At 38.2% G+C, this 13,170-nt stretch overlaps 1 pseudogene; it reads right to left on the bottom strand.

Annotated features, from left to right (window-relative positions):
• Nucleotides 1-11,105: 11,105 nt before the first annotated feature.
• LOC124509636 (cytochrome c oxidase subunit 1-like) lies at nucleotides 11,106-12,814 on the bottom strand (annotated as a pseudogene).
• Between the last annotated feature and the right edge of the window lie 356 nt (nucleotides 12,815-13,170).

Here is a 13,170-nt window from a genome sequence, read left to right as displayed (position 1 = left end):
TCTTATACTAGAAAAAAAATAAATAACTTAAACATCCAAATTAAGGAATTATACAAGGAACAATTTAATAATCTATATGCAGTAGATTACAGTTGGCCACAGATTCTCTTATATTCCTCCCATGGAGGGAGGAGGAAGTGGATATGGGAGTTGGGGGGCAGGTATCTGTATCCCAGTCCATTCAATCTGTGGTTATAACTTCTTTGATCATTAGAATGTCAAAATGAATATGTGCAAGCTTCTCTTGGAGCACTGAGACACCATTTAAGAAGTCCAACTACTGGGGGTGCCTTGGTGGCTCAGTAGGTAAGCATCTGACTTTTGGTTTCAGCTCAGGTCATGATCTCACAGTTCATGGGTTCAAGCCCATGGCAAGCTCTGTGCCACCATTGTGGAGCCTGCTTGGGATTCATTCTCTCTCTCTCTCTCTCTCCCCCCCCCCCCCTCTCTCTCTCTCTCTCTCTCACAAAATAAATAAAAATAAACTTTGAACAAAAAAGAAAAAAAGACGTCCAACAACCTTGCTGGAGATCCACATGGAGAGGCCCTCAAACTACAGGGAGAGGAAGAGACGCTTGGGTGCACTCAGCCTTCCAGCTGCCATTTGAACCTCTAGAAAATACCAGCCACCAAATGAATACCAAGTGACCACAGGCAACACATTATGGAGAAGAAAAATTCAGTCAAGCCCTTCCCAAATTCCTGACTCACATGCTCAGGCACAAATTGAATCTTAAGCCACTAAGATTTAGGGTGATTTGTTACACAGAAATAAGTAATTGTAACAGAAATTGGTTCCTAGAAGTAAAGTCCTGCCATGTCAAAAACCAAAAACAGGTGGCAATGACGTTAGGAACTAGCAGCAGGTAGAATTTGGAAGAGCTTTGAACACTATTAACAGAAGCTGAGAGGGTTCCCAGGTCATATCAGTGATGACGGAAAGAGTGGTGAAAGAGATTCTACATTTTGGAATATCTACCTCCCCAACTTTTTTGTCCAATGTCTTTTATCCAGTCACAGTTTCCTGAGTGACATTTTTTCTTGTTTACTGTTCTCTTCCCTGGCCTACGAAATCTACCACTTAGCTTTGTGTCACTACTCTCCTATTCAGAAAGGCTTGGCTTCTTTGCCTGCTGTTGGCCAATATTGGGTGAAAACTCAAAATGAGCCACATAGCCTGTTAGTGCCAATATTTAATCCTCACTCATTCTATTTCCACAGAGACAGAAATGATTTGTGCTCTACTGACCAGGAGCAAACAGTCTGACTCTCTCCTGCCCTTCTTCATTCCTTCCCAAGAAGGAAAAGGTGACTTCATGGGTTAGTAAGTTGAAAGAAGGAGCTCAACTTAGTCCCTCTAGATTCTCTCTTTCATGCCTTTCTGCCTGGAAAGATTGTTGTGTGATAAGCGTAGCTGGAAAAATTATACTGCTTAAGGGGAGGTTTGCTGAGATTTTTCTCATTTAGTTGTCAGGTATGATTGGGGAAGCAGAAGATATTTATACCTTATTCCCCCCAAATTTAAAACTTTACCTGTACCGTAGCTAGGGAAACCTGTTCACTTGTCTAAACCTATATCCACTCAATCACATTTCAGAAGACAAATTTTTAACCATGTAAACTTATGGTATCTTTGAACACTGTGAAAATATATGCATAATCTTGTATTCATTAGTATTTTTTCTATGAGAGGGTCAAAAGTTTGCTTTCATAAGATTTCCAAGAGGTCCATAACCTAATACTGGTTAACAACTATTGCTCTTGAAATAGTCTGCTGAGCATCTTTTTCCCATCTGCCCCCTGCCAGCACCCACACCCTCCAAGCACCTAATTCTTAATTAATTGCAGGAATAAGGAAATCTTATCATGTTTAGAGGATTCTTTGGCATTTGCTTTTAAGGATCATTTTGAAATATCAAGGTATCTCAAATTTATGAAAAACAGAAGGAACAATTGGAGGAGGATTATCCTTATAAAAGCTAAATATGGAAATGATCAACTACAAGATAAAAGCCTTGGAAACAGATGTGTACCAAACTTCACACTTTTTCACAGTTGAGAGAGGTAATATGGCACACATATTCTCTATGACCCAATGCCCTCAACAAGGTCTGGAGCAGTATTCCACGATCAGATATACAGTATTCCTGCAGCAAAACATGAATATTCACTCTAAGGGGTAGAGACATAACATTACTGCCACCGCACATTAACTAGGATTTTGCTATATGAGTTATGAATACTTGTTTTTATAGTGGTTTTGAGTGAACATATGGATAAAGGGATTGTAAATCTGTAACACCATCATCGCCCTCATTAAGTCTCCTCCCGGCCTAAACTAAATAATTCTACTTTCTTACATATTTCTTGGAAAATCTGTCTGTCATCATCTTTAATCATCTCCATAGCTGTCCTTTTTCAGCATAATCCGACAATCAAACCCAGAACACTGTACATTATTACGTAGTGGGGTCATGATGGAAGATTACTTTTGGCCTCCTAGGCCTTTAATGATACCCAAATAGCTTTATAGTCAACTTTCAGTCGCTTCAGGGATAATCCAATCTATTTCTGCATCACTCTTCCTAGAACTTGATTATTAATCCCTGATCTAAACTCTAGTCTCCAAACATCCACAGAAGTCATCTTGTTCTTACAGCTTGGAAATAGGCCCAGTGATGCTTTTATCCTACAACAAAATGAGCTGTCCAAAAACAGAACAGGCTGTCTTTGAGTATAGAGTTCCCTTTTATCAGAGGTGTTCCAGGCAGAAGCTAGACAATATAGTGAGTGTGCTTATAATAATGAATAATACTGAACAATAAACATAAAACAATAAAAGAAGTTCATTTAATTGTTGTGTAATTGCACATTTCATCTTACAAACCCACTTATACAGAGTTCATAACTAAGCCTTATTCCACATGCTCAAAGTTATTAACCAGTACTTGGGCAAGTGAAAATCTATGATCTCAATTCTTTTGTTGCCTGCAGGAAGAATGAGCTTCCTATTTGTTTTTTTTTTAAATATGAAATTTATTGTCAAATTGGTTTCCATACAACAGCCAGTGCTCATCCCAACAGGTGCCCTCCTCAGTGCCCATCACCCACTTTCCCCTCCCTCCCAGGCATTTTCCTCAATTTTGAAATCATTTTAAAAGATAATTGAATTTTTAAGACAAAAATAATAATTTATTACCTATAACATATGCACCAGTCAAATGTATGGCAATAATAGCACAAATAATTATAATGCTATGAAACTATAAATTACAGAAAAATATCTAGAAAATTCCTAAATATTTGGAAATTAAATAGCATACTTCTAATAACCCATGCTTCAAAGAAGTAGCCACAAGAGAAATTAGAAAATAAAAGCATAAAACATGAACATGAAAATATAGAATATCAAAGATACCAAAATGTGTGCAAAAATAGCTAACATGGTATTTAAAACATAATCTAGGAACACCTGGGTGGCTCAGTCTGTTAGGCCTTTTACTTTGGCTCAGGTTGTCATCTCACTGTTCATGAGTTCAAGCACCACATTGGACTCTCTGTTGTTAGTGCAGAGTCCTCTTGGGATCGTCTGTCTCCTTCTCTTTCTGCCCCTCCCCTGCTCACTCACTCACTCTCACTCTCTCTCTCAAAAATAGCATAAAAAAAGAAGCCTAATCAATCCCTTAAAAAAAATCTATAGCTTTGAACACATATAAGGAAAGAAGAAAAACTCACAATATTAAAGATTTAACTTAAGAAATTAGAGAATGTAAAGAAACTTAAAGCCAAAGGAGGCAGAAATAAAGATATAATAAAATTAAGAGCAGGAACCAATAAAATATAATACAGAAAAATAGAGAAAAATCAGTAAAACCAAAACTGTGATAAATAATCAAACAATCAAAAGAATAAAGATGAAAGAAAGCAATTATAAATATTAGTAAAGAAACACATCAGCACTAAATGCACACCTTATGCCTGACCCTGATAATGGATCTGGACCTGGTAAGCATTCTTCCTTTTCTTGCCTCCAACCAACAATGTTAAACCTTGTCATCAGAGGGCACTGGAGGGACACTGAAGGGCGAGGGATTTTCTCCTCAGGGTTTTGGTGAGGGTGCCACCACAGACCCTTACTCAGTACTTTTTCCTCACTGCTATTTCACACAATTTCTCTAATAATATGTTCCAGAAGAACACAGCTTTCTCCAGAATTTGCTACCCTCCACCCCACCCATCCCAGTGCTTTCTCTAGCTCTCTATTCCAGCATTGTCCACAGTGTAGCTGGGAGCTGATGGCAGTCTGGGTATGTGCTCAGCCCCAGCCCCTCTCCTTAGTCCAATGTCTATGCACCCACACAGGAGGCTGTATGAGGCTGGAGGTGTAATAAGTCCTAGTCGGACCTTCTCCTGGGCCACACTGGCTGGAGTTCTGCACATAAGTACATTGTGTTTTTGCACACAGCAGCCTCTCCAGCAGCCAGTACCACCCAGTGCCCAACAACTTCCCAGCTTCCCAGTACCAAGTAAGTTTTAAGACATTGGGCCTTTTAGTGGGTGGTCTCCCTTGACTTCCTAGAGGGCAGATTTCCAGCAAGTCTCACCACTGAGGCAGTGAGCATGCTCCCTACCCAGTGAGCCAAGATGGTGCCATTTCCAACAAGGTGTGGATCTTGGGATCTATGCGCTTTCTAGTAAGTGGTTGCCCTTTATTTCAGCTATGCCTGCATTCTTTAGAATTTTCATTAAATCTCATTATGAGCTTCCTATTTGTACTTCTGGAGTTCTCGTGTCATAGGACCGCTCGTCCTCAAAAGGGGTATACAACTACAATCCATTTCAAGACTCAGTATTTATTGCTACCTTGAATTATCTTCAATGAACTACTTGGAGCCTGTTGAGAAAAATTTACATGTATATATAAAAATGGAGAACACTAAGGATGACATTAAGCATGTGTGAAATACTAATGTAAATGTCATACATAAGAATATATAGGAAATTCAAAGAAAAGAAGCAAGGCAGTTTGAGAAGTCTAGAGTCTTGATATGGTCTGGGTCATCGTAGGGCAAAATGGAGAATTAGAGTAATTACATTCGTAATTAGGAGACTAAACTTCATTAGTAATTACAAATACTTCCCCTCCCTCAATACTATCCTATTTACTTAATCAATGTTAATAAGCTGATATTTCTGTGTATATACAACACACACACACACACACACGCATACTCCTTTTCCATCTTTCTACATACTCATTAAAATGTGGGCACTCAGGGGCACCTGGGTGGCTCAGTCAGGTAAGTGTCCACCTCTTGAGTTCGGCTCAGGTCATGAACTCACAGATCGTGAGTTTGAGCCCCGCATCGGACTCTGCACCAACAAAGCGGAGCCTGCTTGGGATTCCCTCTCTCTGCCCCCTCCCCGCTCATGCATGTGTGTGCTCTCTCTCTCAAAAAAGATAAATTAATTTAAGAAAATAAAATGTGGGTACTAAAACATAGGATTTTTTTACAAAAACTGTATGCATTTGTTTTATTTTAATAATGTATAAATTCATTCACCAATGATTAACTAAGCATACTACGTGTTCCAGACAATGAGGATATAGCTGTGGATAAGACAGATACGAATTATGCCTTCATGGGAGCTCTCATTTCACATGTATCATGATTATCACTCAAGGTCAAAACATACTTATTTAACTCATTGGTTTTGAGGGGAGAGGGTGTTGTGTTTATTTGTTTCTCTCAATTTTTTATTGTGAAAAAATAAACATATGACATAAAATTCACCCTCCCAACAATTTCCTAGCATACAGTATAACAGTGTCAACCGCATGCACACAGTTGTTCAAGACATCCCCAGAACTCTCCCATACTGCGTAACTTAAACTCTACATGAAACTTTACACCCACCCAACAACTCCCTACCTCTTTCTACCCCCAGTCCCTGGAAACCATCATTTATGTTTTGTGTCTTTATCTAACTCATTGTTTTTAATAGCTGTCTAGTTCTCTAGTATTTATGTGCTATTCTTATAAATATATATAAATGACAGATATTGTATGGTTATATAAAAAGACATTTATAGTAATATAGATAATCCTAACCCACAAAAGATGTTTGTATTATGCTTAGATATTTGCTCTGTCTGGAATATAGTTTTAGAAATGACATGCAGTACTGGTTCAAATTTCTTTTTTTCTGGGTGGATGGATCACTGTGTTAGCATGGCCTATTAAATAAGTCTATATCTGTCTAGTGAATTGAAAAAAACAACACTGTCTTACATTAAGTTATCAAATATTCTTTAACCTGTTTCTAAACTCTCTATTCTTCTCCAGCAATCTGTATGTCCAATTCTGTATCAAAAAATACTAGTTTATTACGGTAGCTTGACAATGTATTTTAACACCTGGTAAAGCAAATCCACATTGGTCACTCTGTTTATAAAATATTCATGGCTATTCTTAGTTATAATGCCATTTGAAATTTAAGACAATTTTATCCAGTTCTAAAATTAAACCATTTTGAGTGTTATTAGAATTACACTAAAGTAATATATAAATTTGGAAACACTGATATTTCCATATTCTAGCTTCCTGTTAAAATATATATTGTATTGTTTCATTTGACTACATCATGTTTCATGTCCTTGCATAGTATTTTCTCATAGAACCTTTAACTTATTTATTAATTTACCCCTACATATGTTTCATCCCCTATAACAAATAAGAATTTTTTGTAGTTTTAGAGAAAAGCAATAGATTAGTGTATATTTCTCTATCCAACCACCTTCCTTGTTCTCTTATAAATTACAGTCATTTAGTAAAGTGTCAACAGTTTCTTAGTTATTATGAATTACTTCTTTCAGCAATTATAACACATGTCATTTTGGAGACTTATTGAGTTTATTGTGATTCCAAAACAAGGTTAAATCATATTGATGGTAGAAAACATTGTCTTTTTTCTGGATTTTAGTAGAAATGGCTTTATTATTGTACCTTTCAAATGTTATTTATTCTTGGTGAATAGAAAAAAGTTTTATCATATTTATTTATTTTTCCTTATTATTATTTAAGTTTCTCTTTCTTCATTTTTTTTTTAATTTTTTTTTTCAACGTTTATTTATTTTTGGGACAGAGAGAGACAGAGCATGAACAGGGGAGGGGCAGAGAGAGAGGGAGACACAGAATCGGAAACAGGCTCCAGGCTCTGAGCCATCAGCCCAGAGCCTGACGCGGGGCTCGAACTCACGGACCGCAAGATCGTGACATGGCTGAAGTCGGACGCTTAACCGACTGCGCCACCCAGGCGCCCCTCTTCATTATTTTTTAGAGAGACAATTATTATTTAGAGATTTATTATTTTTTACAGGGGCTGAGGGGAGGGAGGGAGGGAGGGAGGGAGGGAGAGAGAGAGAGAGAGAGAGAGAGAGAGAAAGAGAGAGAAAGAATCTCAAGCTGATTCCACAATCAGCACAGAGCCCTATGCGGGACTCGATATCATGACCCTGGGATCATGACCTGAGGTGAAATCAAGAGTTGGAGGCTCATCCAACTAAGCCACCCAAGTGCTGACCTTAAGTTTCACTTTAGATCAAAATCTTTGCTACAGCTTATTAAACCTTCTTTTCTTTAAATGGGTGGGATACTCTATACAAACATTATATAAGCATAAAAGTTTTTTTTTCTAATTTACAGACATAATGCATTATGTTGATAGCCAAATGTATTCCTGAAATAATCTATGTATTGTTCTTTTAACACCCTGTTGAATTTGATTTGCTATTCAAGATTTGTATCTGTATATGTATGTGAGATTAGTTCAGAGTTTTATTTTATACTACCTTTATTAAGACTTGGTACTGAAGTTATGTTTGCTTCATAAAATTAAGTTGATTTTCACCACTTCTATGTTTTGCAATAGTTTTCAGTTATTAGAGGCCATAAATAACTCATGTTTTAGAACCATAAGAGCATAATGTCTAATGACACATTTACATAACCTTTCCTATGTTGATGAATCAAGACTCATAGATCTAAGAAGATACTTTAAAATAAATATCCTGGGGGGCTCAGTTCATTAAGGCCAGCTCCTGATTTCAGCTCAGGTCATGATCTCACAGTTAGTGAGATTGAGCCACACATGAGCTCTGCACTAACAGTACAGAGAGTGTTTTGGATTCTCTCTCGCCTTCTCTCTCTGCCCCTCCCCCACTCCCTTTCCCACTCTTTCTCTCTCTCAAAATAAGTAAATATTTTAAAAATAAAATAAAAATAAAATAAATCGAATGCAGAATATGAGTGCCATGAAAATAAACTAAAATGTCAATATTTTATTATAGTCAGTGTGTAAAAAGACAAACTTCCCGCAAAACGTCTAATAACTCCTGAAATCCAATTTTATGAATCATACAGTTTGTGGTAAGTAGCCTCTAAAATGGTGCTTATAGAATTTGCTCTCCTTGAGGGAGCAGAAGTGAGCAGCTCCCTTCTAATGAACAGAATACAGAAAGGTAATGAGAAACTCCTTCTAAGACTAGGTTACAAAGAGGCTGGCATCTGGCACAACTTCTCTCTCTCTCTCTCTCTCTCTCTCTCTCTCTCTCTCTCTCTCTCCTCCCTCTCCCACACTGTGGGAAAGGCAAGCTGCCACGTTGTGAACTGCCCTATGGAGAAACTCAAAGAATGAGGAACTGCTGTCTTTGGCCAACAGCCAGAAAGGACTTGAGGCCTGTTAATGGTCATGTTAGGAGGATGCAACAAGCTTTCAGTGGTCCTTAAAACATTTCTCTGGTAAACAGAGTATTTATGTTCTGATTTCCCATGCCAAAATGATAAAGTTATACATTTTACAGAGGGAGATTTTTTATTAAATTTCAATGAATATGTGGCTTGACTAATTCTACTTTTTTTTTATTATGGATACTTAACACCCATCAGTTTTGTCACCATTTTTTTTAGCGTAATCTCTTAGAAAAATAATTCCTTTTCTCAGCAGCTGAAAAGCCAAAGGTGAAAGCAAGTTTTGCTATCCCTCTACAGTAGAACGATGATGGTGAAATGCCAACACCAGGGCTTCCTGTCTAGTTACAATCACCTGAGAAACACTGAGGCAAAAAAGCAGCATTCAGGAGGAAATCCTTTTTCTGCCCTTTCCCTGTTGACTTCTCAGCACCACAGATGCTGGCACATGCACACACACACACACACACACACACACACACGCACACACACACACACACACAGTTCTAACAACCCAGTATGCTGCAGAATTTGACGTGCCTCGAAAAAGTTAAATGCATCTGACTAATGAGAATGCTACTTTTATATTTGTTTGCCCAAAACAGAGACAGTAGAACCACATTTGCTCCATTTTTTTTCTTTAATGAGAAGGAGAATTTTAATGAGATTCGGTTTCACTTCTTGATGTCAGCCAGTGTGTGATCTCTTATCGTAGCCTTGGTCTGATTCCAGTTGGCAAGAGAGCAATGAAAGGCAGAAAAAGAGTAGCCCATCTCAGTAAAGGAAACAGGATGCTTTTAAGAAAGTGAAGTCTATAGAGAATGATAGTAGAAGGAATTTGATCACCCACCCTACCTTATTATTTAATCTAGTACTTTCTCCTAAACTATCCTGAAATATTAACAATTTAAAAGTTGAATGTTTGACACTCAAATGTTAAAAACACAACCTAATTTCTAAAAGATGATCACATTTTCAGATTAATGAGGCGATTTATAGTTCCCCAATTTTTCTCAAGAAAATTAAAAACAAAATAGCAGTTTTACATTTTACATTTAATTGGCCTAAAATTATACCAGCCTCTCCTGTTACCTTATCATATGACTAGAAATCCATCTCCAATCTCTAGAAAATCTGTCATTAATCCACATATATTATATAGGAGCAGACAGGAGCAAATCAAGGGAAAGAAGCAAGTGTGAAGGAAGCACAATCTTTTTCCCTAAGCATATCAAAAATCTTTAGTGGCACTGTGGAATGACTATGAGTGTCTGCTGTGAGATTTCACGGAGGATGTGCAGTATGATAGAAAGAAAATCACTAATTTTGCTTTGCCATGCTATTCTGCAAAGGATAAGAGCAAGAAATAGGAAAAAAATGGATATTTAAAGCCTTTTGCCCCAGAGCATGTCTACCTTTCATATCATCAGTTTAACTGATTCTATCTCATAGCTGAATTCCCTGGCTTATAGAAATAGCCAAAATTTAAAGACTTGGTTGAATTGGATGCTACGTGATCTTATCCAAATGACTTTTGCTTAAATTTTCTCAGGGCTTAAAGGACAGTTGCTTAGTAAGCAATATATGAATGCAAAAGTCTGGAACTTAAGTCTAGTCTCATAGAAGAAGTTTCTCCCAAATGAGGGGGCACTTTTCTTTATCAGGCACATTGACAAAATACAGCCCAGTTAATTCAGCAAACAAAGATGTTGTACCTCCTAGGAGAGAAATATAAAAACTGCAGAGGATGAGAATTTCCATGTGGATATAAGCCTGAGCAGACAGCCTTCATACTGGCTGGCTGGCCAGCCTTCCCCCGCTATGGTATTGCTAGCCATGGCCACTTTGCCTGCTACCCAAGTAATGAAGATTTAAGAAGCAAATAAAATCAAGCACGCAAACAATTAGTCAGTTAATAAATATGCTCTAAACCCTTGAAGAGCTCAGCACTGTGCTGGATATCCAGGCAGACATAGACAAAGAACAAAATCTCAAGAAACTCGCAATTACCCAACAGAAAAAGACATGCTCTTGACCAAGAAAGATAAATTATGAGTTACTAAGGAGAAATAAAAAAAAAAAACCTTCAGACTATGGTGTGACTTTATAACTTTGGACAAATCAGTAAACTCTGGGTCTCTATCTCCTCAAATAGAAATCAAGGAGGGTGAACTAAATTATTTCCCTTAAAGATGTAATGAGTCCATGAATTAAGTTATAAATTATATGTCCCTGAATGGGAATAGGGTTACATAATATTTAAGTATTCAAACTCTAGTTAAGACCATCTTGGCTCAAATCCTGACCCTATCACTTATGCTGAGAAGTTGAATAAGGAACTTAATGTTGCTAACCCTAAATTTCCTCAGCCTCTCCTGTTGCTACTCCTTGTTTGGACGCAAAGGTTTCTCATACTATAAATATTATTAGTATCACTGCTATTAGTGAAATCAAAGAGCTTACTGAGGAGACTGCGTTTCAAGTTGTGTATGCATCTGGGTAATCAGAGCAATGTCGAGGTATTCTGGATGATCCGAGGAAATGTTGAGGGAAACATGTTATGTTGAAGCCTACAAATATAACTGTGAAGTGGATTTTTTGCTCTGGTATTATCAAGCGTATATCCTGAGAATAGGGGAAAACAGTGAACAAAAACCTCCTGTGACAGCAAACACTGCCCCTATTGATAATACGTAATGGAAGTGTGCTGCTACATAGTATGTGTAATGAAGAACAATATCTAATGAAGAGTTGGCTAGTACAATGCCTGTTAGGCCCCCTGCAATAAATAAAGCCCAAGGCTCATAATACATTGGGGATCATTTAATATTTCCTCCATGAAGGGTGGCAAGTCAGCTGAATACTTTTACCCCAGTAGGGATGGCAATAATTATAATGGCTGATGTAAAGTATGCTTTTGTGACGTCTATTCCCACAGTGAACATATGATGGGCTCATACAATGAAACCTAGGAAACCAATGGATATTATTGCCCAGATTATTCCCATATAACCAAAGGGTTCCTTTTTTGCCTGAATATTGTCACCTATTGGTAACAATATGTGAAATTATTACACAACTTGGTAGAATTAGAATATAGATTTCTGGGTGTCCAAAGAATCAGAGTAAGTGTTGACATAAGATGGGATCTCCTCCCCCAGCAGGATCGAAGAAAGTAGTATTTAGGTTTTTGTCTGTCAGTAATATAGTAATTCCAACTGCTAACACTGGTAGTGATTAAATTAGGCAGTAATTAGGCCAGATCAGACAAACAGGGGTGTCTGGTATTGAGATATTGCAGGGGGTTTTACATTAATGATTGTAGTAATGAAGTTAGTAGCACCTAAAATTAAAGAAACACCTGCAAGATGCAAGGAAAAAATGGTGAGGTCCACAGATGCTTCTGCATGGGCTAGGTTGCCTGCTAGAGGAGGATGTACAGTTCATCTGGTTCCTGCACAGGCCTCTGCTATTGATGATGCAAGTAAGAGTAGGAAGGATGGGGGAAGAAGTCAGAAGCTTGTATTATTTATTCGAGGGAATGCTGTATGAGATGCTTCAATTATTAATGGCACCAATCAGTTCCCAAAGCCCCCGATCATGATTGGTATTACCACAAAGAAGATTATTACTAATGCATGAACAGTGACAATTACATTAAAGATCTGATCATCTCCTAGTAGAGTGCAGGGTTGGCTGAGTTCAGCTCGAATTAAAAGGCTAAGGATGGTTCCTGGGGCACCTGGGTGGCTCAGTTGGTTAAGCGACGGACTTCGGCTCAGGTCAGGATCTCACGGTTGGTGAGTTCGAGCCCCGCGTTGGGCTCTGTGTTGACAGCTCAGAGCCTGGAGCCTGCTTTGGACTCAGTGTCTCCCCATCCCTCTGCCCCTCCCCCGCTCATGCTCTGTGTCTCTCTGTCTATCAATGATAAATAAAAACGTTTTTTAAAAAAAAAAAAGAAGGCTAAGCGTGGTTCCTACTATGCCAGCTCAGGCACCAAATAGGAGGTAGAGAGTGCCAACATCTTTGTGGTTAGTGGAAAATAGTCAGTGGTTTATGAACATAGGTAAAATAGCTGAGTAAAGCATTAGACTGTAATTTCCTATTGCTGTGAAACAAACCACCCAAAATCCGATGACTTAAAACAATAACCATGCATAATTCTTGGAGTCTATGGAACATATGGGTGTTTTGGTTAGTGTCAGCTGGGCTCACTGTTACATCCACAATTAGTTGTGTATTGAACAGGCAGCTCTCTTACAAGTTTGGGGGTTAGCTGGTATAATCTGGCCTAAGATGGTCCTAGCGAGGACACTTGGCCTCTCTTCCACATGGATCTCATCATCCAACAGCTAGTCCAGGTTTCTTCACATGACAGTGGTGGAGCTCCAAGAGAAAGGACCCTTGAGGCCTTCACTCA

Source organism: Lynx rufus, unplaced genomic scaffold (assembly GCF_022079265.1).
Source record: "Lynx rufus isolate CCGP_SWC_20201006 ecotype Redwood Valley unplaced genomic scaffold, mLynRuf1.p SCAF_1, whole genome shotgun sequence".
Classification (NCBI taxonomy): domain Eukaryota; kingdom Metazoa; phylum Chordata; class Mammalia; order Carnivora; family Felidae; genus Lynx; species Lynx rufus.
Note: the sequence above shows the minus strand (reverse complement) of the source record. Positions and strands in the feature narration are given on the sequence as shown.